The following is a 20192-nucleotide window of genomic DNA, read 5'->3' as shown; positions in this document are numbered from 1 at the left end:
GGTTATTCTATATGTCAGGTTCTGTGCTAGTGCTTGTAGATACAATATGAACAAGACATAGTCTTGGTCCTCAGAGAATTCACTGGAAGTCAGAGATCATGGCCCAGGTGCTACTATTGAGTGACTTTTGCTGGGATTGCAGTTTAAAAAAGGGAAACAGAACGCAGCCTGTGGGTGAGCCATGTTTGGAGATGGGCATGGGAGTGTCAGAAGGAGGCTGGAAGCCTGCCTGGAGAAGAGACTGTGGAAGCCTGGGGAGGGTGTTAATGAAGTATCTGACTGTGTGATCTGCAGCTGCTCAGACAGCTGAAGTCAGATGGCCTGGGATGGTTGAGAATCAGGGACCCAAAGTCAACATGAGAGCAAAAAGCCGCTCCAGCAGCTGTGAAGAAGTGAAAACCAAGGAGAGAAGGGGGTCTTGCGTTAGCAAGTGGGGATCTGAGTTTGAGATAGAGAAGAAGGAGCAGGTCAAGAGGATAATGGGGTTGAATTTGCAGTGCTAGGGGAGGGCTCAAGAGGTTGGAGGATGGAGTTTATTCTAGCAGGAGCTCAGATAACAATCATCTCTAATTTATTATTGACCCTGTGCTCAACATCCAACATCAATGTTCTTCCTCAAAAGCCCCCTACTGGAGAGTTTAAGTGCCACTACCATAGAAAGGTTCTACTTCACCATGCCTGGTTTACTACAGCCTCTTAGCTGGTGCTGCTGACTCAAATTACTCTGTTTGTGGTCAGTTCTTTATTCCACTGCAAGGCCCATCTTCTTAAAATGTAACGTTTAATAGGTTACTATGAAGATCTAAAAGTTTCACTGAGTACCCTTTGCCTACAGTATAAAGGATGTGCCCCTCCATAGAGTGAGAAATCACCATGTTTGCAGGCCTTGCTAATTTACCAATGACTCTTACTCACATAATCTCATTGAGTTCTTTCAAAAGCCATATGATAGTAAGGATATATGTTTCTCTTTTTCTAAATTTATAAATAACATAATAGAGGATCAGACATGTTGGATACTATATCCAGGGCCACACAGTTCATGAGTGGCAGAGCCAGAAATAGATACCAGGTCTTCTGAGTTCAAGGCCAAAGTCCTTTGCCCCACACCATGTTCTCATCTTGGAGCCCCATCTCCATTCTAACCCTAGGATTTCTGTAATTAGGATGATGAGGCGAGGTGCCTTCAGTCCCAGCAGGATTGCAGAGAGGCCTTTCAGTGTCCCTACAGTCACTTTTTATCACCACTCAGAAGTTGTGATCTGGGGCTGTCAACTGAGACACATTTCCTGGCTGGTTTTCCCTTAGATTGGGAAAAGCCTGTCTCCTGCCAGGACATCTGGGGAGGCACAGAAAACACTCTGTACTTCCCTGATGTCATCCTCAGTGCCTGCTTGTCTCATATGGAACTTGGAGAGGGTTGCCACTGACTTCACATGGGGTTATGGACGGCTTTTGACCACTGCCGGCACCATCCCTTCCTGCTTCAGCTGCTGTCACCAGTAAGGCGAGAAACAGGCTTTGAATTCATGAATTCACACCCAGAGAAACTCTAGGTCTGAATACTTGTTTCAAAATGCATTCTCGGTTGTTATCTTAATGGATGTATAAATTCATTGCCATTTAGATGTGAATCGTTTGGAAAATTATGTATACAGAAGGGTGTAGAGCTGTGCTTTGAAATACATGTTGAAATTGGGAACATTTGTTAGCAACGCAGTGATTAATGAGTCTGTGTTAATGTGATTTTAGAGTACACTCTGTTTCCATCATTTTCTCATTGTACTGAAGCCAATGTCATGTGGATTTTGACAGAGTTTTTTGGAGACAGTTTACTGCATCAGAAGTTTAAATGATATCAGAAATATGCCTGACAATTGCCGAGAATATCAAGATTGCCTCCACTCCTATAAAAATCAGTGATGGAAATATTTCATGAGGATTAGTTAAATAATATATTGGAAGAGTGCTGCATCACCTTTTGGGCTGCATGTTAAGACACACACACACACACACACACACACACACACAATCTGAGCACCTGTTTGGAAATTTTGCCTGTGCATTCTTTCAGCTGCATTTCCACGATTAAGCAATGCATCTTTCTAATCACAAAAGCTAAAGAATAGTTGAAATACCTTTTACAAGCCCATGTTATAACCCTCATTGTTTCCCACTTCCTTGTACCAGTGTATTTCTTTTGGGGAAAATAGCATAGTTTCTCAGGAGGCTATGATCTCAGGAGGTCTCCTACTTTTTCTAGTGCCTTTCACATGTTGGAATTAAAAGGTCAGTAAAGATATAGTTTAGGAATGTGAAGGGCTCAACAGCCAAACTTTGGATTTTTTTTCTCTTTACTTTCTCTAATTTAACCAAAGGTATATAACGATACACAATACATTGGAATAAGATACTGTTTGGACTTTGGTAATAAACCATTTTAGGGCAGGAACAAGATACGTAAATCCTAAATAGTGTTGAATGGAAATGTTCTGGAGAAGGAATTTCAATTCTGAACTGTGATATTACATTATTTACTTTCTAGGGAATTAAATTAAAATTTGTATTGTGGTATTCATTGGAAATACTGATTTATATTGTGGCCATATTTTCTTCACTTGGCCTTAGTTACTTAGCAGTCACCTAATAAAACTTGAATAATTAAAGAGGGTATTCTTGATTAAAACTAACTAGACATATGTGTACTTCATGAGCTTGTTAGTGCACAGGTTGGACTACATGGTAAAGATGGCCAAGAAGACTAGTTTAGATTTTGTTCAAAGCATTAGCAATGGTAAAAGTGATCATATATGATAATAAAGAAAAGGACAAAATATACAAAGTTGATACTTCTGTAGAAACTGTTATGCCCTATTTTTACTTTTATTTACTTTTTTTTTTTTTGAGACAGAGTCTTGCTCTGTCACCCAGGCTGGAATGCAGTGGCACAATCTTGGCTCACTGCAAGCTCCTCCTCCCTTGTTCCCGTCATTCTCCTGCCTCAGCCTGCCGAGTAGCTGGGACTACAGGCACCCGCCACCACGCCTGGCTAATTTTTTGTGTTTTTAGTAGAGACGGGGTTTCACCATATTAGCCAGGATGGTCTTGATCTCCTGACCCTGTGATCCACCCGCTTCAGCCTCCCAAAGTGCTGGGGTTATAGGCCTGAGCAACCGCACCCAGCCTATTTACTTTTATGTTTTTATTTGAGACAGGGTGTTGCTCTGTCACACCCGCTGGAGTGCAGTGGTGCAATCTCAGCTTACTGCAGTCTCAACCCCCTGGGCTCAAGTGATCCTCTCACTTCAGCCTCCTGAATAGCTGAGACTCAGGTGGCCCATGCCACCATGCTCAACTAATGTTTGCATTGTGTGTGTGTGTGTGTGTGTGTGTGTTTGTGTGTGAAGATGGGATTTGGCCACGTTGCCCCGGCTGGCCTTAAACTCTTGGGCTCAAGTGACCCACCTCCCTCGGCCTCCCAAAGTGCTAAGATTACAGGTGTGAGCCACCACTCCTGACTTACGTCTTCTTTTTAAATACAGGCATTGTGTGGCATATCCTTATAATAGAATTTTTCAAAAGTGCTTAGCCCTCTTTGCATTTCACCACTTCATTTTCTCCTATCTTGTTGGATGGTTCTTGGGATCAGTGGCACTCGTTGGGAACCATTCTAACTTTCCCTGACCTTGTGCATTCTTTGGAGCTGTCCCTGTGGCCTATTCCTCTCCATTGTTGCTGTCTAGTAATACAGGCTCTCATCACTGCACCTGTCTACTATGGAAGCTTCTGTCTTGAATTGATCTCAAACACTGCTATCAGATTAATTTTACAATAACTTTCTTTCTGCACCCCTCTTTCCTGCTCAAAGTTCTTCAGAGGGTCTTTATTATCCGTAGGATGTGAGGTAGCTTAGAGCCACAAAAATAGCACAGGAAGTGGAATCCAGAGACCCGTTTTAAATTGCTTGGCCTTTAACTTGCTTTGTGACCCTGGAAACATTACTGTTCACCAAAACTCCTCAAATTTATCTTTATTAACTGTCTTAAGTTCCTCACCTCTCATATATCTTACCAAAGCCAGTGGTCATTCTTTGTCTTCATCTTCTCAACTCTTAGCAACATATTGAGCAGTTGACCACTCTGTCTTGTTTAATGAAATGCTTGATCCTCCCAGCTTCCATGACAGTATACTTTCTCCCATCTAGCCCTGTCAGTCTTCTGTGCTAGACTTCCCCTAAGTGTTGGACTCCCCTAGGGTTCTATCTAAATCCTTCTATCTTCTTTATCTAAATTCTCTTTCTAGCAGATATCCCAGCATGGTTTAGAATATCATCAATATGCTAATAATTTTCAAAGTTTTATTTTCATTAATGGATCTTATCATGAGTTCTCAACTTGTATTCCTCCTAAATCCATGCACTTGACTGTCTAATGGACATATCAAAGTTGAAATAGGCAAAAGAGAACTATTAATGACTCCCTACCTACAGCTGTGCTCCTCCACCAAACCTTTCCATTTCACTAAACAGAACCATGTTTCAGTAAATCAACCATGTTTGTTGCTCAGACCATAATTCCAGAATTCATCCTGGATTCCTCTCCTTCCCCAAAGACTCACATTTAATCCAGTAAGTGCTTCTGGCTCTCTCTCAAAAATAAATGCTGAATGTCATGTCTTCTTACTCTCTGCTCTGCTATAGTTTCAATCCAAGCTACCAGCATCTGGCCTTGTATGCTGCAAAAGCTCTTAACAGGCTTCCCTGTCTCCACACTCCCTAGAATAGCCTATTAAATATAAATTATATAATACCCTCCCTTGCTAAAGATTATCTAATAGATTCATTCTCCTTACCTTTAGAATAAAATCCAAGCTATTCACCATGGCCCATAGGGCTCTGCTTCTCTGAGCTCATGTTCGTCTACACACCTCATTCCCAGATAGATTCCAGTCATAATGGCCTTCATTCTGTTCCTTAAACTTGCTGAGCTTGTTTTTGTCCCTGTCTTTGCACTTACTGTTTCTCCTACTTGCAGTGCTTTTTACCTGCATCTCCCCTGCATGGCTGCTTGTCATTGTTCAAGTCTCAACTCAAATGTCCCTTCTTTGGACAGGCCATCTGTGACGCAAGTTTGAGCAGTTTCCTTCATCCATCGGTAGTTTAGTTTTTATTGCATTTTTTACTTCATAGAAATGATCATAATCTGAAATGATCAGCTTAATAGTTGATGTATTTTTTGTCTGACTGTCCCCAGTGTGGACTCCCTGAGGTCACTGACATTTTGTTATTCACCTCTGCATCTCAGTGCCTAGTAGAGAAGAGGTGTATAGGAAGAATTTGTTGACTCATTCACCACTTTGAGCCTGGCTTCCTTATGTGTAAACCAAAGGTGTCAGGACAGGGAACCTCTGCTGCCCTACCTAGCCAGTTTTAATTCTTATCGTGTCTCTAAGCCCTTTGATCCAGTCCAGTTGACCTCGTTAATGTCCTATAAATGGACTATGTTTATTCAGATCTTCAAGCCTTTGCTCATTCTCTTCCCTCCTGAGTGTCCTTCTTTTTGGTCCTTGCTGGCTGCATTTGTCAATAATTTTCCTTCTTCTCTTTTGACTCTACCCGTCATAGAAGAGTGTAATTGTTTTATATATACATGTCTTTCCTGTCCTAATTTTTAGCCCTTAGGCATAGGGCTATGGTTTATAGTTATAACTCTTTTGAACGTCCATGGTGATAGCATATAGGATGTACTCAGTACATGCCTTATAATTCAATGGGGGCGTGCGGTCTTCTGAAAACACTGATTTCAAAACAGTAATCATGCTTAGCCTGCTTACTAATTTATATGGGACAAAAATAGATTTTTTAAAAAAGCAACTAAACAGGTATATCTTTGTTAAGCCTGAGCTGGAGGAAAAAAATCTAAAAATGGAAATTTAAACTTCTGGTTTCATGGTGTTTTGAAAACATTTGTAAGCAACCTTACCGAAGGCTTTGTTATAAATTTTTATTTCATTTAAGTTTTTATATAAAAATATGTTCATGAGTAGTTGAAAAAGGAAGTGAACATTGTTTTTTATTAACTCAGGTTAAAAACTTGAGTTTTTAATTTGGTTCAGTTTGTTCAGGTATTTGGAATTTAGAGAAGCTCTGTGAAAATATCCCGCCTACACGTTTTGAATATCCTCTTCCTGCTTATCTTCAGAACAGCTTGGTTCTTTTAATAGCAAATGGCTGAGTGGAGGGGAACCATTTGTAGTGGGTCAATTTAAGTACGGTGTGTCCTCCCATTTCAGACTGAAGTCATGCTAAGTGCTCAGGGATTGGAGCAACTGTGTGTTCCTTTTGATGATGGTCAGATCCCAGAAAACTCAGTATTTTAGAAGGATGTTGCTCATTCCTTAGATAATTAGAAGAATTATTGGTCAACTTAAAAAGATTCAGGAGCTAGGAAATACCTCATCTATTCTTTTTATGAATATGTTAATTTATTATCATTCTGTTGGAGGCTGTTCTTAAAATTCCCGTGGGCCAGGATAGGAAGAGGTAATGGGGAGAAGGCTTGTTTTTTCATATAATATATGAACCTAATGCTATATGACCATGCCAAATTCAGCATATGCAAATGGTGTATTTCTGTCAATACAGAGTGGCTGGAAAATGTGTGCTCAGAATTGAAAGTAATCATATATTCCATTCATGGATTCATTGGTTTCTTTTTTTAAATTTTTTTTCTTATTATACTTTATGTTCTAGAGTACATGTGTGTGGTACTGGTACTGAAACAGAGATATAGACCAATGGAACAGAACAGAACTCTCAGAAATAATACCACACACCTACAACCATCTGATCTTTGACAAACCTGACAAAAACAAGAAATAGGGAAAGGATTCCCTATTTAATTGTTTTCAAATAATTTAGTCAAATATACTTACAATGATTTTTTAAGTTTTAATAACATAAAAGACAGTATAGCCCATGGTAAATCATGGTGTACATCATTTACTAGTCAATAGTATTGGTGTTCAAAATAATGTTGGTGATTGGATTAATTCTCAGTCCATCCCAGAATTTGCTGTTTTGAATAAATAGCTTGTTTTTAAGGCATCCACTTGTTTTAGGAAAGTAGAGATAAGAAAAAAAAAGTCTGCTTCTTTAAATATCTTGTTTGGATTGGGGGCACACAGCCATTTTTTTTTCTAGTGAATAGATATAAAGGATTTCCCAAAAGGTGGCTGCGACTTTGCACAGGAGAGCAGGAGAGCTGGAGAGCTGTTGGTACATATACTGCTGAGTGTTGAAGACAGGTGAATCTGTTCTATGTTTCTGTGCAGCGGGCTCTTGCTGGGGTCAAAGCTGTGTGGTTTCTGTAAAAAAGGGTTGCTGTGTAATGCTTTAGAATTGGAATTGCAGATTCTTCTTGTGAGGGGAATATTGCGGTTATGGGTAAAAGTTGTATCTTATTGTTGCCCTTGTGACCTTGTTAGATCCTTTGGATAATTAATACTTCCAGAAGTTGGGATTGTAGATACTGGGAATATAGAAAAACAATAGCCAAATCAGTCAAAAAGGGTGCTAACTATTGGGCTAATACATTGAAAAGCGTCCAGTGGGAAATTTATGAACTGTGAGAAACCCAATACTGCATGAAATCATAACTTCCTTTTATGATCCTCAATCGTGGCCATTAAAGGGCTAACTTCTGTTGCAGAAAAGAGGTAGCTAGTTAGTTCAGATCTCTGGATTTAGGTAAATCACACCATCTCTTAGTTTTGGTTTGGCAGGATGTCTTGGACCTTTTCCTTTGGTTGTTAGATAAAGACAGGTGAGGATGGACTCTGTGACATTGCATGGTTTTCTTCCGGGAGAGCTCACTGGCTTGCAACCGCCCAGATTTATCAGCAGCTGGAGTTTCACCTAATAATACTGTGGTTTGCACCAACCATTTGCTGGAGCAGAAAAAGACGGCATCAACTTACATTTTAAAATAAACTGACTTTGAAAGGTTTTATGAAATCACGATCCATTTTGATTAGTTTTTGCCAGCAACTGCCTGTTAGGCTTTGTTGGTCTTTGCCAGCAACTGCCTGCATTAGGCTTTGTTGGTCGTAACTGTTTAGGAAAGATTTTTTGCTGCTTTATGGAAGCGATTCCAAAGACTCATTGTTCCAGACATCGGACATCCTTATGTTATTCAGGTCTGATGATATTTGATCTAACACAGATTAATTACTAGGCTTTCAGTGAATAATTAACCATTTGACCTGTTCCCAAGTTATATACTCACTGAGTTAGAAATGATTTCCCCAACTACTAAAGATAAGGAAGGTTATTCCTGGTTTCACAATGTCCCCATTGTTACTGACTTGTATGTGTGAGAGACATCAGCTGATACCTACGCATTGGTCCAGCTACTCAGTCAAACCACTTCCTGGGGTTTTCTCGGGTAATGGCAGTGATTCAGAAGACACCACAGAACTTTCTGAGGACTGTTCCCTGTGTGTTACTCTGGGCTGAATGACTGGGAACTGTCAAGTTCAAAAGGAGCATTTTTTGTTGTAGTGCTATTAAATTTGTGGTTTGCTTTTGCTCAAAGTTGCATTTCAGCTGAATTTAGGGTTGCTTGTCTGTGTGCCATTTATTTTATAGTACCTAATTTCCATCAATTAACCATTTCATGCCTTAGTTGAGTCCCTTTTAAAGTCCTGTATTAAGCCTGGGGGGGGGGGGTTAGGCAAACTAAGTCATTATAACTGCCTGCAAGGGCTAGTAGCAACTAGGGAGAGAAGAGGTAAAAATGGATAGGGGCCAAACAGGGTATTAATGCAAACATATGCCATTGTACTTTTCTACTTATGTATTTTTGTGATTTTTTTTTACTTCTGGTCTCTTCACACAGTGTGCTCCATAACGTAAATTTTGTATTTCTAGGATTATATTTATAATATAAAAATGCAGATAGAATTTTTTAAATAAAATTTTTGTTTTGTTTTATGGTCTTCCTTAAAAGGAAAATATTTCAAAATTATTTTGGAATCAAAAGCCATGTGTTCTTTTCTAGTCCTTCAGAAGTTCCAAAATTGCAGTTTTGGTTGTAGAATGAATAAGCAAGAACCCTGGGCACTAGTTCTCTCTTTGGTTACTCTGACATTTGGCTTACCTTTTTCCTTCCAGTATTTGCACATCTTTTACTCCCCTTATGGCTGGATGATCCAGTCTAGTGAGATAATGTATAATGGAAACATTCTGTAACCTGGAAGTTATTATGAATAAGCATGTATTATTATTACCATTATTTTCACGTATTCACTGATTGCATTATCTCACCAAACATACCAGCAATTCACTTCTGCAGTGTCAGAGATGATTGTAAATATCTCAGTGGAGAAGTGACTTTCTTCTTGAACTTAAGAAAATCACTGGTAGAACCATGTTTTAGGCAAAATGTTGGTTTCACTGGTCCTGCTATCAGTGTCCTGACCAAGAGAAAGTTGGGAAGAGTAGGTGTACAAAGCGAAAAGATTCAGTATATCTATGTAGTATGGTAATTGTACATTGCTTGGCTCTCAGCACACTGTGAGATTCACTTTACAAAAATTGGTATTTGGTTTTAGAAACAACTCTATTTTTAAAATGGGAGGTTGTTTGTGGTAGGGGTTAAGAGTGTGGGCTCTGGAATTAAATGGTCTTGCCTCCTGTCCTGGTTCCCTGAATTCTAGCTTTGTGAAAATCAGGTGAGTTTTAAATCTTTTTGTGCTTCACTTTTCTGCTGGTAGAACAGGGATGATTACTATATGGAAGGGTTGTTGTGAAGCCTAAGTGAAGTAATGCACCCAGAGCACTTGCCACTCAATACAGATTATAGGAAGAAATAGAGTTCCATGTTAAAGTGATGGAATGTACCATTTGCGTCTCCCAGACTGTTGTAGATTCTATCGGATGGGATTTGGTTGAGTTTGATGACCTGTCTCTTGAGAGGAAATAAAAGGGGGCAGGAGGATGCTCATGGAACGTCAGGGAAAGAAGAAGGAGAGGCCCTGTTGTACATTCCGCAAAAAACAAATTCATGTGTTTTATGGGGCCTGCCAGTTTATAAAGTTCTTTCATGTACATTGATTTCATTTAATCCTCCCAACAACACCTGTTTTACAGATATGTACACTGAGCCTCAGAGACACTCAAGGACTGGCTCACAGGCATGTGGTCAGTGAGTGTATGGTGAGGAAGCCGACCTCCTGGATTCTGGACATATTTCTTCATTCCAACCCACGGGTCCTTCTCTGCTGTATAAAAATGTTCAAGTCAGTAATAACCTTTGGTGCTGAACCGCAAAGGAGTGGCAGGGTGTGGGCTGCTGCAGACCCAGGTGGGTCTTGATGGGATCCAGGGACCTTCTGTCTGTGATATGTAGAACATGAATGCACAGCCGTTCAGTGGTCACTGCTGCCAGATGGTTTTAAGAGTCCCCTCCCTGTCTCTTTGTGGCCTCTGAGTGAGGCTTGCATTTCAATCTCTGTGAAGGGCCACTTTGGATCAGTGTTCTGTGGGAGAAATTAAGGCTCAGTCTTCTCCTTTTGCTAAGAAGGAAGGTAATGAGCATCTATCTAATGGTTGAACATGTGTGTGTTGTACAAGATTAATAGTATTAATTCCCTTTCAGTCCAGGCCTTTTTGGGTCACTGTGTCAATAAAATGAAGTTGGAGAGTAGAGTAAAATAATTAATGTAAATATAATGTAACACTTAATTTGATTTAACTGGTTAATCTTATTGTAATTCAGTATACATTTTTAATACATTTTAAATTCGAAAGTGGTGATATACTTTTACATTTATTTCTTTCTGTTCTGAGATTATAAATAGCTCTACAAGTTGGAGTGCCCTATTTGTCATGTTAAAAATCAAGTGAGTTAAGTTGTGGGAAAGTGATCAGAGAAAATTCAGTATAGTACTTCAGAATTTTTAAAATACTGAGAACAAATTTTAAAATTAGATAATTATTTCATACATGTTAACGTGTAAAGATTGAATTGATTTGGGTATTACATTCGAACACATTATTTTTATGAAATCATTTTTTACTCTGAGTCAGAAATTTGTGTGTAGCTGATACTATATATATTTATCAAATAAATTTGTTTTTATGGAGTAAAATTTTGATTAGCTATAATATACATTTTTCGCTACATGCACTTCATTTTTCAGGGAAGAGGTAGGTAACTGGAAGAAAGCATGACATACTGTCAATAATTTATTTTTTAAAGCAACATCTAGGCCAGGATTTCTTAACCCTTGCATTGTTGACGTTTGGTTCCAGATAATTCTTTGTTTTGGAGGGGCTCTCACGTGCAATGTAGGATGTTTAGCACATTCCTGGCCAGCTACCCAATAGATACCAGTAGTTTTCCCTCTCCCCAGTTGTGACAATCAAAAATGTCTTCAGACATTGCCACATATCCCCTAGGGGGCAAAATCACCCTTGGCCGAGAACCACTGATCTAGGATTTTCAACATTATATTTAAATCTTCTACCTAAGCTGAATCTATATTATTCTACAAATTTGAATCAATGTTCCGACTTACACTAAAAAGGAGAAAATGCCATACTTATAGAGGCAATACTTATCCATTATGAAAAATAAGATTTTTCAACAATATGGGTTAGGATAAGTGTTTTCTGATTAACTCTCATTTACCATAATATAATCCAATTAACCGGAATTTCACACATTTGAAATAATGTTTTATTTCCTTATTTTCTTTCAAAATAGATATAGTCCCCTGATTCTGAATTAATTTATAATAATGATCTGGATAGGGCTTTTTAAAAACTTTAAAAGAAGGAAATATTATTGTAGTTTGCCCTATATTGAATTAGATCATTCTGTATATTCCTCATGCACATACTGAAAAGTTTAATTGCCTTTGTAGGTGGGTGTGTGTCTTGATGTATAAGGATTTGTGCAACATGAGCTGAAGAGTTAGATTTCAGAAGTCCACTAATGAACTTTTTCATGGACATTTTAGCATAAGGAGACAAATAGACACACTTGGTTATTAATTATTATAGGGATATAGACATTTCATTTGGCCCGAGATTTAAGTGATTGCTCTTTAAAATGTGTTTTGCTCATGATAGAATGTATTTTTGTTCTTGTGAACCATGCACTGAAGCTTTAGCCAATCAGAGGAAGGAATTTACTGTACGGTAAAAGGAAGTATTTGTTCCGTTATTGTAGTATGTGGCCTCTTGCCATTTTTGATAAAGGATTGAAGTGTTGTGCACCCAAAGTCTGCTACCCTCTTGACCCTTCATCAATCATCAGCTGGACTATGAGGTTAAGTGAACTGTAGCCCGGTAGGATACCTATTGTCCAAGCATTGTGTAAATCTTGAAAGCGGAAATTACTGACACAGCAGTCTTGCAATGTGATCTTTCTAGTTTTAAGATTATATGCGTATTTTTCCTTTCTGTTGCTAATCTATGCCAGATTAGAGGTATAAAATGACAATATATAGGACTTGAAGTCGTGTTATTCAATGCGTGACCATGAAACTGTTGGAAATTTATTTTTATTTGCAAGAATAGGAACTTACGCCAAAATAAATGACCTATTCTAGCACAGCGTTTCAAGAAATTCATATGGGATCCTATTGGAATTTTTTATTGCCTTAAAACCATTAGGATAGCAACCAAGGCTTGCATGCTAATCCACCTTTATTAATTCATTAGTTACTGAAAGCATATATTTGTCCACATGTTTTCTAAGTAACTGGCAGCATATGCAAATTCTTTTAGCACATATCCTGTTTTTTTGATTGGCTCAGGAAAACTTTATAAGAGCTATGTCCAGCATTCACAGCTTTATGTCATATCGTCTCTGTATTTATGCCACCTTCTTAAACAAGTAGAGTAATATATCAGCTGCAGCTGTTGCTGACCAAAGCTGTCACTGAAGTGGGTGGAGGAAGAGTCAGAGATAATGTGTTCAGATTCTGTGTACCAAAAGCATATCTGTTGCAATCAATCTGTGACGATAACAACTGACTTGTGGAAGGCAGTTCAAGCCATATACTTTTTTATCTTTGACCGAACATATAGTAGATTAGGTGCCATGGTGATAAATGCCACTGATAGTTAATACAATCTGGTTGAGTATATATATGATTGCCTGGCTCGTATAATAGGAAATACCACTGATGTGTAGTCTTCACCAGGTTTGGCCACAGCCTTCCTGTAAAGTTATTAACACAAAAGTTGATACTTAATAGCATACAAAGAAAAAAAAACAGACAATGAAAGTACCTAATAGCAAAAGAGTAAAATCCTTATTTTCTGATATAAACAGACAGTGATGCTTTCTAAATAAGTGCATTTGGATTAAAAGAAATATTCACACTAACACACACATCCAATTCTTTATTACAAGAATTGTACCACCGTACTTACCCGGAGCAGCTTAGAAATACTGGAGTCAGTACCTCCCTACCTAAGATTTCTTATAACCCTCTGGATCCTTACCCTTTGTCAGCTTCTCCTGTTCACCAGTTTACCACAGGGAGGACTGAAAATTCCCACTGGAAGATTGTAGCTTAACTTTTATTTTCTTTTTCACTTTTTATAAAGATAGTTCATGGCAAAGGGAAATTGTATTTTAGCAGTTAGAAAGGGGTAAGTAGCCACATTGGCCTGAGGCTCATTGCACTTTCACCCCATTAGGGTAAAATGAAATCCTGATGTGGTCAAATCAACTAAGGGAGAGACCGACCTTAAAGATAAAGAGAAAGCCCTTTCCACAGCTTTATATATTTATCCTTTTCCCAGTAATTCTCCTCGTTGTCCTTAGCATCAAAGCACCTATTTCTTTTGGAATTACTATTCTGCCTCATAAAGAGAATCTCCAAGACTAAATGCTCATTGTATAGAAACTTAAAATTAAAGGTAGGCACTTTGAGATGGATCTACATACATGGGAGAAAGAGATAATAAAGGAGTGAGGAGTTAGCACTGACCTAACTCTACGAGAAAATTTCACAGCAGAGGTGGAATTTCAGGAACTGTCTACTAATGGGAAATAAGGGTTGTATAAAAGGAAGAAAAATTAAGTATGGCCAAGTATCGTGCATCAGTGATTATGCTCAGTGATTTATTAGTAGCTAACATCTGTTGAGCACTTACCATCTGCCAGCCAGGAGTGCTTTATGTGTATTAACTTATTTAGGTTCTCAACAAGTTTTCGAGGTTGTTGCTGATATTATCTTCATTTTACAGTTGAGGGAAATGAGGCACAAGGAAACTAAATAACTTGCCCAAGGTTCTAGAGGGCATTAGAGGCAGAGCCAGGATTAGAATTCAGAGAGTCTGATTTAGAGCATGCCTCTTCACCAGTGCAGCATACTGCTTACCTAATTTAATTTCCACTTCAGCCCTCCAAAACAGGTATTTTCTTCTATTTACAAACTTTACAGATCAGGAACTCAAAGCCTAGAGAGGTTAATTTTGTTAAGGTCATCCAGCTGACCAATGGTAAAGGAAGGATTCGAACCAAGGTCTGATCCTCAAAAGTCTGTGCTTTATCACTGTAAGAAGAGGCTGTCTTGGGATGGCCTAGAAGTGTAACTGACAGAGGAATCCAGCTCCTTCCTTATAAGTTAAGATTATTAAAAAGCCTGAATAGGTTGTTCCTAACTCGTCCCAAGGCAGTAGAGCTGATGTTTACTGAAGTATGTGAAACCCTTTCTGGTTCACCTCTATCTCCTACAAATTGTCTGCCTGTCATTGTCCTAGGTCATGTGCTTCATTTCATTTGGTGTGCCTCTTTTCAATGTACTGGGCTGTTCTGTTCCTGTTTATAAATCTTTTAAGTGTGCACATTAAAAAAAGTAATTAAAACGTTATTATAATTTATAGTATGCCTGAAGTCAATTACCTAATTAAACTTCAAGAGAGAAGAGATGGTAGGTTCATTGGCATTTATTAAGTATTACTGTATTAATTATGCAGGAATTTTGAACTAAGTAAAAGAAAAAAGTACTAGTAACATTATTCCTTCAAGTGTTTCCTTTTTCGCTCTTCTCAGTTTCAGACCTTCACTAGTTAGTAGCATAATCCTAATGTCTCTTTTGGCTAATTTTTAATGAAATTAGGATTTTTATGTCTTTCACTCAGCATTTTCTTAAAATGCTCCTGACAGCGTTAATGTGCATCATCCCACATCCTAACTGAATAAGCAATTAGAAGCACAATAGAAAACAAAATTTGAATTCATGGGTTATACATAGCCATCCAAATTCTATCTTGGAGTATAAAAATGGCAGCATATTGGATGTCTGGAATCATTCAGAAGAGATTTGGTTTTCCTAGAGCAATAGTAGCTGTCAAGAGACTTATTTTCTTATTAAGGAATAAAAAAACAACCACAACAAAAACAAAAACAAAATTCACGTGGCCAAGTAAACTAGGCTGTAATAAATCTCTTGCTGGAAGAAACTATTTTTGAAAATCTGTTTTTGAATTCTAAGTGCTAGCACGTGTAGGTAGATAGACATAGATATAGACATAGTTAACTTTTGTTACATGAGAATTGATGACTTGGATAGATGTTTCAGCCCCTTGGGACGTCACTGCAGTTTGTAATGGAATTGGTTGGCTATATGAATTCTCACAGGGTTAGGACTTTCAGGGAATGGAGAATTCTGAGGGACATGATTTAGTGTCATCAATGTGAGTGAAAGATTTGTGTAGTGAATTTTCCCTACCCTGTGTTTATTATTTTGGAGGATGAATAGAATTAAAGTCTCTAATTCTCAGAAGCAATCCTTTAAAAAGAAAGGCAATAAAATAAAGGCATTTAACTGAGATACATATGTAATAGCAAATGTATATACCTCAAAGTTATTAGGTGCTCAAAAAATTATTGAGTAAACAAGTGTTTTGTGTAGACTCCGGTTTTCTTTGCTCCTCTATGTGCATATACAATAGCCTCAAAGGATAAACAGTTTTCTTATTAATATTTATTATTTTTCACTAAGTCATAAAAGTTGAGTTGACCTGTAGTGTACTTGAAGTATTAGTAATAGTCAGGAAGTTAAAATGTGGTTGTCAGTTTCTTTGGAAAACTTCATTCTGAGTGATAAGCTGTGATGTTGAGGAACACAGCTCTTTCTGCTATTGTGAGAGCAGCACTTTACCCTCTGTTTCTAGGCTGTTCCTAGAATTCTTGGTTAAAGGTACCTCCAGGCTCCAGCTGACACTCCTGTAGGCTGCTGGTGATGGGGCTGGGAGTTGAGCAGGAGGTGACATACAGAGAGCCAGCCAAAGCAGGTTTTAGTTCAAGGCTTCTGGACTGAGGGGGAGAGATAGACAAAAGAGTAAAACACTCAACAAGGGTAGCAGAGAGGAAAGAAAGGACACCCCCTACAGCCCTTTTGCTGGCCTGGCTGCTTACTGGGTGGTCTTTCCAATGGTAGGGGCAAAGGTAAATCATGCACATTTAATTTGAAAATTGCTAACACACATATCCTCTTAATATGATCTTTGTTTACAGCAGTATAAACATTTCTCCACATGGAACAAAAGCTACATAAAATAATAAGCATGAGATGTAAATAAAGATTTTGCTTATAAGTGTGTTTTTGGGACCTGTGGACTACAAATATTCCTTGAATCAGTGCTCACTGGAATGTGAACTTTCCCACAGAAAGAAGTGTGTCTTATTCCTTGGAGGATCCTAGTCTCTGTCCGAGAGATTCATACAGAGCAGGGACCTCAAAATGCGCAATATTCAAAAGCATAGTTAGATGAATGTAGATGTGAAGTGTTGTGAAGACTTTGGTATTTTTCATTTACTTTCAACCTGGCATGACATTTACTATTGAATTTGACCTCTTCTCTAAACTTATTTTATTTCCTCTTTCTTTCTGAGAACTCAATTAAAATATCTTAAAAAATTCATAACTTGATATTTGCTGTGCCCTATCTTTAGAAATATTTTGTAATATTGTATCCTATATGCTTTGATTCTTCAGGAAGCAATATCTTAGAAAATCTATTTTTTTTGTATAGTAATTGTTAATAGCCATTAGTAATTTAAAGACGTTAATTTGTAATTTCCAAAAGGATCTGAGATTTTGAAATAAAAACAGTCCTAATATGTTAATGTCAGGAACATTGGACAAGGCAGATACAAAAGATTTGGTTTGTATCTAGGATTTACATTAAAGTAACCCAAACTGCTAAAATTGGTAGTTTGTTTTAACATATAGTTTTGCTATAAGAGGTTTCATATTAAATTTCGTGGTGTATTATGGAGCTGTGAACAGATAATTTATTTAAAAAAATGCAACAGAATCTGTTCTTGCCTTTTTTATATATTGCATTTGCTACATTAGCAAATCTATTATGTATTATGTAGTATATCTATTATATGTAATTATATATTTTATATATATTATATATAGTACATAATATATGTAATATATAATATATTACATTTTATATAACATATAATACATATTACATATAACATAACATATATTACATATAACCTATTATATGTAATTATATATTACATATATAATAGGTATATTACATAATATATAATAGACTTGCTAATGTAGCAAATGCAAAAATTGTGTATGTGTATCTATATACGTGTGTGTATGTACATGCATACACAATTTTTGAAACTGTCAAAGGTAGGAGAAATTGGGAGAAATTGTTTGAAGGAGTGACACTTATCTTTCACATCTGGAATCTAGTACAATAAATTTGCTTTATTCTTGTAAATATGTTAGTCGAACACACATTTTGGGTATTAGCGTTTATTCTCTGTAGTGTAAAAAGAGAATGTAGGGCTGCTAACAGATTCCAGTATAAAAGATTGATAATAGAGTCTTAACAAATTGCTGGGCTGGTGTGCCACTCTAACTTTATAAACCTGAATTTCCCTGAAAAAAAAATTTAAGTAACAGTATAAAACTTCACGTGCCGCTTTGTCGTCGTTGTTGATTTTAATTATTACAGCAATCAGTAGCTCTCAAGCTATTTCCCCCATTGTCCTGCAGCTGTCCAGAATAGCCAGCTGTTCTTGCAGGTGGACCAAATTCTAATCTCTGGTAAGGCTTCCACCCAGACTGGTGTGCTTACCTACCATTTCTTTCTTAGGAGCCCACTTTGAAATGGAATCCTTTTCTAAACAGAAGTTCCATACACTGAGTTTTATCTATTTATAATTTGGAAGTGTGGGACTGACAACTTTGAACTTAGATGACATTACATTCTTTGGAGGGAGAGGGCAAATTTTAAGGGCATTTACGTGATGATTTGGAAAGAAAGCCCAAACAGATTCTTTTGGAACGTTAAATTTGGGGTATTACCATTTCATACTAATTACTTTTTACCAACAGTCTGATGGGAAAAATGTGCATTTGGGTTTAAAATAAATTCTGTTAGTATATGGTGCTATTCTACTTTATCCAAGGATACCTTCAAGTAACAGAATTACTTCTTTGCTCTGGCATGTTGCTTATAGTTCCTCCAATGTTATTACCTCATAGCTCTGGTTTCCATGGGAGGGGACAATATGTTTTTCATATATAAAATCTGGTTTACTCATCTCAAGTCATTAGTACCTATGTCAAAACTTCTCATTATTAGTAAATTTCATCTTATATATGAATCATACGGGAGAAGGCCATTCCAATTGATCTGTCAATGAATGGGGAAAGATTTTGCTACTTGGTAGTAATATATAAGACAATGATTATGTTATTTACAAACATACATAACCAAAGAGGTCTGTTATTCTAGCCTGTGTTTTCCTTTGTGAATGAGCCTCAGCATTTGAATATGTTGACAGTATTGTCTTCAGGTGTTACTTGCTGGCATGTCATTCTGTTGTGATGTTTCTGTTATCTGATGTATGCATGTTCGTGTACTGTCTAAGTAGATTTTAACTTCCTTGAAAATAGATGTGTGTCTTCTGTGAAATGATAGTTGACTAAATTTCTCTTTCTCTTTTAGTTTTTCCAACATTAAATAAGGAACATGGGAATTAAAGAAGCTTTCTCTCATTTTAAAAAGTCTATTGCTTAGACAAGTTGCAAAATTTGTGCGGAATAAAGCTACTATAAAATTTGTGCAGCAATGGATAGCCTGTAAAGCAGGGGTCCCAGCACCCAGGCCACGGATCATTAGTGGTCTGTTGCCTGTTAGGAACTGGGCTGCACAGCAGAAGGTAAGCGGAGGTGAGCGAGCATTACCACTTCAGCTCCACCTCCTGTCATATCAGCACTGGCATGAGATTCTCATAAGAGCGTGAACTCTATTGTGAACTGTGCATGCCAGGGATCTAGGTCACTTGCCCAAAGAGAATCTAATGCATGATGATCTGTCACTGTCTCCCATCACCCCTAGATGGGACATCTAGTTTTCCTGCAGGAAAACAAGCTCAGGGCTCCTACGGATTTTATACTATGCTGAGTTGTATAACTATTTCATTATTACAATATACTAATAATAGAAATAAAATGCACAATACATTCAATGCGCTTCAGTCATCCCAACCCCCCACCTGCTGCCAGTCCATAGAAAAATTGTCTTCCATGAAACTAGTCCCTGGTGCCCAAAAGGTTAGGGACCACTGTTGTAGAGCTTTAGAGTATGAATGTACATATTAATAATTTTTTTTTTTTTTGAGACGGAGTCTTGCTCTGTTGCCCAGCCTGAAGTGCAGTGGTGCGATCTGGGCTCACTGCAAGCTGCGCCTCCCAGGTTCATGCCATTCTCCTGCCTCAGCCTCTCGAGTAGCTGGGACTACAGGTGCCCGTCACCATGCCTGGTTAATTTTTTGTATTTTAATACAGACAAGGTTTCACCATGTTAGTCAGGATGGTCTCAATCTCCTGACCTCATGATCCACCCGCCTTGGCCTCCCAAAGTGATAATTTTTTTAAATTCTTGAAACAAATGATTAAAAAAATACATATATTTTCCTCACATCAGGAGTTCATTTAAGTGTTTATCACCTGGATTCTTCTTAACATGAGTGGGAGTGATATGAAGTGAATGCATGTACATAACATATAAGGGTGATTGTGGCTCGGTTTTGTTCATATCTTTTTTACAGTTCAGAAAAATGTTGGAAGTCTGAGGGGATAGAGATCTTTGCTGAATATCTGCCTTTCCTTTAAAA

At 37.7% G+C, this 20192-nt stretch overlaps 1 protein-coding gene across 17 annotated transcripts in view; it reads left to right on the top strand.

Moving 5' to 3' along the window:
* The window catches only part of HIVEP2 (HIVEP zinc finger 2), a 196659-nt gene that overhangs the window by 65256 nt on the left and 111211 nt on the right, over positions 1-20192 (top strand). For 4 of the 17 annotated variants that reach the window (XM_065543470.2, XM_045391438.3, XM_074037153.1 and 1 more), the window contains exon 2: positions 10151-10364. The exons of the other annotated variants lie outside the window; for them this stretch is intronic. The gene's annotated coding sequence lies outside the window, so the exon portion shown is untranslated. The remainder of the gene's footprint in view (positions 1-10150; positions 10365-20192) is intronic. 17 annotated transcript variants of the gene reach the window in all.

This window comes from Macaca fascicularis, chromosome 4 (genome assembly GCF_037993035.2).
Source record: "Macaca fascicularis isolate 582-1 chromosome 4, T2T-MFA8v1.1".
In the NCBI taxonomy this organism is placed as follows: Eukaryota; Metazoa; Chordata; class Mammalia; order Primates; family Cercopithecidae; genus Macaca; species Macaca fascicularis.
This window is presented reverse-complemented; position numbering and strand designations above follow the sequence as displayed.